At 40.7% G+C, this 10,028-nt stretch overlaps 1 non-coding gene across 1 annotated transcript; it reads right to left on the reverse strand.

Annotated features, from left to right (window-relative positions):
- Positions 1-9,612: 9,612 nt before the first annotated feature.
- On the reverse strand, positions 9,613-9,686 carry TRNAI-AAU (transfer RNA isoleucine (anticodon AAU)). The gene has a single exon. It is a non-coding gene; the product is annotated as a tRNA-Ile (tRNA).
- Positions 9,687-10,028: the final 342 nt, after the last annotated feature.

Consider the following 10,028-nt stretch of genomic DNA (forward strand, 5'->3'; position numbering starts at 1 on the left):
GAGGGATGTCTATCTAAGTGGGAGTTCTTAAGTAATATGATTAATTGAACTTTAAATTTATCATGAACTTAGTCCCGGTAGTATTTTGCAAATTATGTTGTAGATCAATAGCTCGCGTTTTTGCTTTCCTATGTTTTTATATGTGTTCCTAGAGAAAAACTAAGTTGAAAAGATGTTAGTAGCAATGATGCGGACTTGGTCCGTGATATAAGGTTTATCCTCATTGCTGCACAGAAGAATTATGTCCTTGATGCACCCGCTAGGTGACAGACCTATTGCAGGAGCAGATGTAGACATTATGAACGTTTGGCTAGCTCAATATGATGACTACTTGATAGTTTTATGCACCATGCTTTATGGCTTAGAACCGGGACAACAAAAACGTTTTTGAAACGTCATGGAACATATAAGATGTTTCAAGAGATGAAATTGGTATTTCAGACTCATGCCCGTGTCAAGAGGTATGAGATCTCTGAGAAATACTTCGCCTAAAAGATGGAGGAGAATTGCTCAACTAGTGAGCAAGTACTTAGACTGTCTGAGTACTACAATCACTTGAATCGAGTGGGAGTTAATCTTCCAGATAAGATAGTGATTGGCAGAGTTCTCTAGTCACCATCACCAAGTTACTGGAACTTCATGATGAACTATAATGCAAGGGATGACGAAAACGATTCCCGAGCTCTTCGTGATGCTGAAATCGACGAAGGTAGAAATCAAGAAAAGAGCATCAAGTGTTGATGATTGACAAGACCACTAATTTCAAGAAAAGGGCAAAGGGAAAGAAAGGGAACTTCAACTAGAATGACAAGCAAGTTGTCACTCCCGCGAAGAAGCCCAAAGCTGGACCAAAGCCTGAAACTGAGTGATTGTACTGCAAAGGAAATGGTCACTAGAAGCAGAAATGCCCTGAATATTTGGTGGATAAGAAGGATGGCAAAGTGAACAAGGGTATATTTGATATACATGTTATTGATGTGTACTTTACTAGTGTTTATAGTAGCCCCTGAGTATTTGATACTTGTTCAGTTGCTAAAATTAGTAACTCGAAATAGGAGTTACAGAATAAACAGAGACTAGTTGAGGGTGAAGTGACGATGTGTGTTGGAAGTAGTTCCAAGATTGATATGATCATCATCACACTCTCCCTACACTTTCGAGATTAGTGTTGAACCTAAATAAATGTTATTTGGCGTTTGCGTTGAGCATGAATATGATTTGATCATGTGTAATGCAATACGGTTATTCATTTGAAGTCAGAGAATAATTGTTATTCTGTTTACATGAATAAAGCCTTCGATGGTCATACACCCAATGAAAATAGTTTGTTGGATCTCGATCGTAGTGATACACATATTTCATAATATTGATGCCAAAAGATGCAAAGTTGATAATGATAGTGCAACTTATTTGGGGCACTGCCATTTGGGTCATATCGGTGTAAAGCGCATGAAGAAACTCCATACTGATGGGTTTTTGGAATCGCTTGATTATGAATCATTTGATGCCTGCGAACCGTGCCTTATGGGCAAGATGAATAAAACTCCGTTCTTCAGAACAATGGAACGAGCTACTGACTTGTTGGAAATAATACATATCGATGTATGCGATCCAATGAGTATTAATGCTCATGGCGAGTATCGTTATTTTCTGACCTTCACAAGATGATTTGAGCAGATATGAGTATATCTACTTAATGAAGCACAAGTCTGAAACATTTGAAAAGTTCAAAGAATTTCAGAGTGAAGTGAAGAATCATCGTAACAAGAAAATAAAGTTTCTGTGATTTGATCACGGAGACAAATATCCGAGTTACGAGTTTGGCCTTCATATAAAACAATGTGGAATAGTTTCACAGCTCATGCCACCTGGAACACCATAGCATTATGGTGTGTCCAAACGTCGTAACCGCACTTTATTGGATATGGTGCGATCTATGATGTCTCTTATCGGTTTACCACTATCGTTTTGGGGTTATGCATTAGAGACAGCTGCATTCACGTTAAATAGGGTACCATCTAAATCCGTTGAAACGACACCGTATGAACTATGGTTTGGCAAGAAACCAAAGTTGTCGTTTCTTAAAGTTTGGGGCTGCGATGCTTATGTGAAAAAGTTTCAACCTGATAAGCTCGAACCCAAATCGGAGAAGTGCGTCTTCATAGAATACCCAAAGGTAAATATTGGGTACACCTTCTATCACAGATCTGAAAGCAAGTTTTGTTGCTAAGATGGATCCTTTCTAGAGAAGAAGTTTCTCTCGAAAGAAGTGAGTGGGAGGAAAGTAGAACTTGATGAGGTAATTGTACCTTCTCCCTTGTTGGAAAGTAGTTCATCACAGAAATCAGTTCAAGTGATTCCTACACCAATTAGTGAGGAAGTTAATGATGATGATCATGAAACTTCAGATCAAGTTGCTACCAAACCTCATAGGTCTTCCAGAGTAAGATCCGCACCAGAGTGGTACAGTAATCATGTTCTGGAAGTCATGTTACTAGACCATGATGAACCTATGAACTATGAGGAAGAGATGATGAGCCCAAATTCCACGAAATGGCTTGAGGCCATGAAATCTGAGATAGGATCCATGTATGAGAACAAAGTATGGACTTTGATTGACTTGCTCGATAATCAGCAAGCCATGTTAAATAAATGGATCTTCAAGAGGAAGATGGACACTGATAGTAGTGTTACTATCTACAAAGCTCGACTTGTCACAAAAAGGTTTTCGACAAGTTCAAGGTGTTGACTACAATGAGATTTTCTCAACTGTAGCAATGCTTAAGTCTGTCCAAATCATGTTAGCAATTGCCACATTTTATGAAATCTAGCAAATGGATGTCAAAACTGCATTCCTTAATGGACTTATTAAAGAAGAGTTGTATATGATGCAACCAGAAGGTTTTGTCAATCCTAAAGATGCTAACAAAGTGTGCAAGCTCTAGCAATCCATCAATGGACTGGTGCAAGCATCTCAGAGTTGGAATATACGCTTTGATGAGTTGATCAAAGCATATGGTTTTATGCAGACCTTTGGAAAGGCCTGTATTTACAAGAAAGTGAGTGGGAGCACTATAGCCTTTCTGATAAGTATATGTGAATGACATATTGTTGATCGGAAATAATGTAGAATTTTCTAGAAAGCATAAAGGAGTGTTTGAAAGGATTTTTTCAAAGAAAGACCTCAGTAAAGCTACTTACATATTGAGCATCACGATCTATTGAGATAGATCAAGACGCTTGATAAGATTTTCAATTAGTACATACCTTGACAAGATTTTGAAGTAGTTCAAAATGGAACAGTCAAAGAAAGAGTTCTTGCCTATGTTGCAAAGGTGTGAAATTGAGTAAGACTCAAATCCCGACCACGGCAGAAAATAGAAAAGAGAATGAAAGTCATTCCCTATGCCTCAGTCATAGGTTCTATAAAGTATGCTATGCTGTGAACCAGACCTATTGTATATCTTGCTTTGTGTTTGGCATAGGAATACAATTTTGATCTAATAGTAGATCACTGGACAGCGGTCAAGAATATCCTTAGTGAGGACTAAGGAAATACTTCTCGATTATGGAGGTGATAAAAGAGCCCGTCATAAAAAGTTACATCGGTGCAAGCTTTTACACCGATCCAGATGACTCTAAGTCTCAATCTGGATACATATTGAAAGTGGGAGCAATTAGCTAGATTAGATCCATGCAGAGCATTGTAGACATAGAATATTTGCAAAATACATACGGCTCTGTATGTGACAGACCCGTTGACTAAACTTCTCTCACGAGCAAAACATGATCATACCTTAGTACTCTTTGGGTGTTAATCACATAGCGATGTGAACTAGATTATTGACTCTAGTAAACCCTTTGGGTGTTGGTCACATGACGATGTGAACTACGGGTGTTAATCATATACAGATATGAATATTGATGTTAAATCACATGGCGATGTGAACTAGATTATTGACTCTAGTGCAAGTGGGAGACTGAAGGAAATATGCCCTAGAGGCAATAATAAAGTTATTATTTATTTCCTTATATCATGATAAATGTTTATTATTCATGCTAGAATCGTATTAACCGGAAACATAATACATGTGTGAATACATAGACAAACATAGTGTCACTAGTATGCCTCTACTTGACTAGCTCGTGAATCAAAGATGGTTAAGTTTCCTAGCCATGGACAAAAGAGTTGTCATTTGATTAACGGGATCACATCATTAGGAGAATGATGTGATTGACTTGACTCATTCCGTTAGCCTAGCACTTGATCGTTTAGTATATTGCTATTGCTTTCTTCATGACTTATACATGTTCATGTAACTATGAGATTATGCAACTCCCGTTTACCGGAGGAACACTTTGGGTGCTACCAAACGTCACAATGTAACTGGGTGATTATAAAGGATTACTACAGGTGTCTCCGAAGGTACGTGTTGGGTTGGCGTATTTCGAGATTAGGTTTTGTCACTCTGATTGTCGGAGAGGTATCTCTGGGCCCTCTCGGTAATGCACATCACTATAAGCCTTGCAAGCAATGTGACTAATGAGTTAGTTGCGAGATGATGTATTACGTAACGAGTAAAGAGACTTGCCGGTAACGAGATTGAACTAGGTATTAGATACCGACAATCGAATCTCGGGAAAGTAACATGCCGATGACAAAGGGAACAACATATGTTGTTATGCGGTTTGACCGATAAAGATCTTCGTAGAATATGTAGGAGCCAACATGGGCATCCAGGTTCCGCTATTGGTCATTGACCAAGAATAGTTCTAGGTCATGTCTACATAGTTCTCGAACCCGAAGGGTCCGCACGCTTAAGGTTTCGATGACAGTTATATTATGAGTTTATGAGTTTTGATGTACCGAAGGAGTTCGGAGTCCCGGATGAGATCGGGGACATGACGAGAAGTCTCAAAATGGTCGAGACGTAAAGATCGATATATTGGACGACTATATTCGGAGTTCGGAAAGGTTCCGAGTGATTCGGGTATTTTTCGGAGTACCGGAGAGTTACGGGAATTCGCCGGGGAGTATATGGGCCTTATTAGGCCATACAGGAATAGAGGAGAGAGGCCAAAAGGAAGGAGGCCTGCACCCCCCCTCTGGTCTGAATTGTACAAGGGGCGTAGCCACCCTTTCCTTCTTCCTCTCCCCCTCTTTTCCCTTCTCCTACTCCAACAAGGGAGGTGGAATCCTACTAGGACTAGGGAGTCCTAGTAGGACTCCACACTTGGCGCGCCCCCTCCTAGGGCCGGCCTCCTCCCCCCTTGCTCCTTTATATACGGGGGCAGGGGGGCACCCCATGACACACAAGTTGATCTACGTGATCGTTCCTTAGCCTGTGTGGTGCCCCCCTCCACCATATTCCACCTCGGTCATATCGTCGCGGAGTTTAGGCGAAGCCCTGCGCCGGTAGAACATCATCATCGTCACCGCCGTCGTGCTGACGGAACTCATCCCCGACACTTTGCTGGATCGGAGTCCGGGGATCGTCATCGAGCTGAACGTGTGCTGAACTCGGAGGTGCCGTACGTTCGGTACTTGGATCGGTCGGATCGTGAAGACGTACGACTACATCAACCGCATTGTCATAACGCTTCCGCTTACGGTCTACAAGGGTACATGGACATTACTCTCCTCTCTCGTTGCTATGCATCACCATGATCTTGCGTGTGCGTAGGAATTTTTTTGAAATTACTACGTTTCCCAACAGAGGATGGGTTTTGAAGACCATGAAATTATGGAAACCAAAAAAATTATCCTAAGTACCCATCATGGTGTGGATTTCCAAGTAAAGCTGTACAATGCTGAGAGTGTAATCCATTTTGGTTGCAAAAATTGGAAAGCACTTTGCAAGATGTATGGTTTTGATGAGGGTATGCTTGTCACCATGGATCTTGGTGATCCTACAATCGAGCAAGAGAGACCTTCGATTTGGGTCCTTGTGGATACACCTCCAATTCTTCCCCCATGTGAGCTTAACATAGTTATTAAGTAATTTATATTGTTTATTTCAGAATAGTTGACATCTTATTTCCATTAACAGATTATTTTCATTCTTCAAAGAATGTGTGGAAGATGGTAGACAAAACCCACTACACCGATGGCTCCGAATTAAGTTATAGGGTGAAAAATCATCTGATCGCATTTTGTACTGATCTTGAGAATTACAATGTCTACAATCGAACTCCTCAACATTATGGTCAATACGTGCCACTAGTGCATGTGTTGAACTACGGTAACTACCATGGAGATACCCTGGTAAGAGTTTTTACTATTACGACATCCGTGCATCTTTTTGCACACTTCTAAAACTAGTACATCATTGCTAACTACGAAGTTATTACTACTTTTTCAACAGATAATCCCGAATGATTGTGTGCCTCATCTGATGTATACGCACGGTACCCTTCATGTTTTGAACATACAACCAGGTCTTCCTACGAATCTGAACTGTCCATACCGGGTTTCTAAAAGAAGTGGAGACATGACAATCAAAGAATGGAAAAAATGTATGGACAGTCGTAAGGAGCTTCTTGGAAGCAAAAGGCAGCGAAGCGCAAGAATTGGAGACAGGATGATCTCCATTCTTCATAATGGAGAATCAGGGTCTATATTATTTTATGCTATTTTACCTTAATGGTGTTTAGGTCCTACCTGATACTGATGATCATGTGCTAAGAACAATTATGTAGGGTTGTGTTCGATGACTATGAGAATGATGATCATATGACTTATTATTAATAACGAGTAGAAGTTGTATGATGATGCATGATTAGTAGGACTTGTTATTATATATGATGATGTATGATGCGAGCATGCATGAGTTATTATATCAGCGGGTGAAATGAACATAACAGCAGCATTGGTAAACCAAGGACGAAGATATAAGAGAGGACACTTCTCTCCATTAGCTAGCTAATAAAAACCTAAAAATAACCCCCAAAACCCCTAAAGCAGCCACTTTTTTTTAAAAAAAAACATCGACTTTTGGTCCCGGTTGATGCCACCAACCGGGACCAAAGGCCCCCCTGCCTGGGCTCGGCGAACCGGCCACGTGGACGCACATCTGTCCCGGTTTGTGTTTGTACCGGGACTAAAGGGGGGAGGTATTAGTAACGACCCATTAGTCCCGGTTCATGAACCGGGACTAAAGGCCCTTACGAACCGGGACAAATTCCCCCTTTTCTACTAGTGTACTAACCAGAGTGGAAGCATCGAGATTCCCCTCCCTGCCATTGGCTGCCAGAGTGGTAGTCAGAGGGGCTGTGATTCCATGTGCTCTTCGGTGAAGTCTGGAGGGGAGAATTTGCCCCGGCCTCCAAGGAATAGAGGAGGAAAAGCTAAACACGTTCTTTGTTTTCTTTGATCATTTGCTCTTCTTTAATTTACCATCTTATGATTTTCCCTTTTTACTTGCTTTAAATTATTTTCATGTTGTTGGTTGGATAATGATCAATATTTCGATCTAGTTTGTTGGAGGTGATAACAGATTAGCCAGAATATTATCTAGGTCATGAGTGTTCATCCCATTTTCTTCGAGAATTAACGAACTAGTTAATCTTCATCTATAATCAATTGGATAGGATTAAGGGTACAGGTATGCATGTAACCACCCAATGCACACACACATGCATGTTCGAGTTGAGAAGTTTGGGGCTGAGGAGAGCTACCGAACAGGCCCTAAGTAGATGATCTCCTTTGAGAACCACCATTCATCTCATGTCCAACCCCACCCCGTCATTAGTTCTCGGTTTCTTTGTGGAATCCTTTTCCCTATTGAAGGGCACATCTCCTGGCAATCCACTTGTGAGCCCAGGCTCAGCTGCACCTGCCCTGACAAAAAAAATCAAAACAAATACTAGGAAAAATCAAAAAAATGCAAAAAATATTGTGTGGTACATAATTTGATGCGTGAGGTTCGCTCTAGTTTTAAAATCATTTGGACATATGAGCAGCTCTCGGCAAAAAAGACAAATTCGGGGTCTGTAAAAATGTTTATTGTTCATGCATTGTTTTGACCTAATTTGTCTTTTTTGCTGAGAGCTTCTCAGAAGTCCAAATGATCTAAAATTTGGAGCGAACCTCACGTGATAAATTGTCTACCATACAAAAAATTGGAATTTTTTGAATTTTTATTTTATTTTTTGTGATTTGTTTTTTGGGCGGGTGCAGATGAGTCTGGGCATTGAAACACCGCACGCCATATCTCCTCTTCATCCTACTATTTCAAGAGGAATTAATTAAATGCACCAGGACATGAAACTGTTTGTCATCACCCCAAAAACTTGATAAGCTGTGAGAAAAAAAATCTCCGACCAAAAGCCACCAAGCAAAAACTTGTCCAACAAGGATATCAAAGAAGAGTGCGACCACACACGAAATCATTCAATAGCTAGGAACAAATACGCTCTCTATAACAACAAAAAAGTCATCGAGGATGTAAAGTGAAGGTATTTTAACATCGAAGTATCTTCAAACCGGATGGATGAGAAAATATCTCTCAAGTAAAATATTGTTTGACGACGTCAAAAGGTATGACATAAGAAAATGAAAAAAAAATTATCTCCATAAATCTTGGAATAGATGTGATCTTTTTTTCTTGCAACAAAATGTGACAAACATGACCCCAAGATTTATCTCGATAAATCAATCTTGGAATATAATGGTTTTTTAGAAATAACCACATATATTTCATTAGACAAACGTATTACAAAGACATGTGGTCATCAAAGAAGACACACATAGATGTCTTGCAGTATTGCATCAAAGACTTCACAAGAACTAAAACTATAATTTCACTTCGGCAGAATCTTGTGCCACGCCCAAACGTCGCCCACCATCGTCCTCGTTTGCCGCTGAGGTAACGTCGAAGAAAGAGGGGAACCGCCTTCATACCAAGATCTAGAGGAGCACCTTTTCATACAATGGTGTTTTTCGAGCCGATGAACCCGACCGTCGCAAGCGACGAGACCGAGATTTTGTGACATGTCGTCCGGGGTTCTTCCTCGTGTCCGCTAGATCCCAGCGTTGTCCACTTCATTCGACTAGGTCGAAGAAGATGAATGCCGCTGCATTCCATCATCCACGCACCCCACTGCAAGACACCAAACACAACCGCAACAGTCGGCACCAAGGCCACCCGAGAGAGAGTGAAGCGCCGACCATCAGACACAAATGTTACAAGATCTGAAGACCGGCAAGAAGACCGAGCCACCTGCTCCCCAGCGCCGTCCATTAGAGCGCCATCGGATGAAGGTAGAGCGGAAGCAAATTATTTTGACGCGGCGCCGTCCACACCATTGATGCAACATCTCTGAAAACAAACTATGCCTATCCTATATCCCTACCTGACAGAAACTGTTGTGACCTATTTGTCTTGTTAAAATAGTGGATCAACTGGACATGATGGTATGTAGCATGACTCTGCACAGATAGCTTTCTTATAAATTTGAGGCATAGAGGTTTCGTGGTGTAGTTGGTTATCAAGACCTTCTAACACACTGAAGGTCTCTGGTTCGAACCCGGGCAAAGCCACTCCGTTTTTTACTTTTTTTTTCACTGTGTAAAAAAAAGCAAAAAAAACAAGAAAATAAAAAAGATGATGATGGCCCATACAGGTCTCCAACCTGTGACCTTCGCGTTATTAGCACGACGCTCTAACCAGCTGAGCTAATAGGCCTTTTGTGACATTTTACATTTTGTTCCTCATATTTCAGATAGGACTTGTATATTATCATCCCTTCTCGTTGTAATAAATAGAACACGTAATAGGCCTTTTGGTTCTCTTAAGTTATTTTAACTTCTATATTGGAAAGAACTGAATATTAAGTACCTTCGCCAGAAGGGCTAATGGTCTTTTGCTGTTGGTCTTCTCATGCTGCGGTTTTCCTCTTCCCTATGGTTTCATTTGCAGCAGTATTTTCTTTTCTTCTGATTGACGAGTTATGTATTAGATTGTCGAGTTTTGTGGTTTATAGCGCAGGATTTTGTTTCTACAAAAGGTAGATCCCAACAAGACACC

Source organism: Triticum aestivum, chromosome 3B, assembly GCF_018294505.1.
Source record: "Triticum aestivum cultivar Chinese Spring chromosome 3B, IWGSC CS RefSeq v2.1, whole genome shotgun sequence".
NCBI classification, from domain to species: domain Eukaryota; kingdom Viridiplantae; phylum Streptophyta; class Magnoliopsida; order Poales; family Poaceae; genus Triticum; species Triticum aestivum.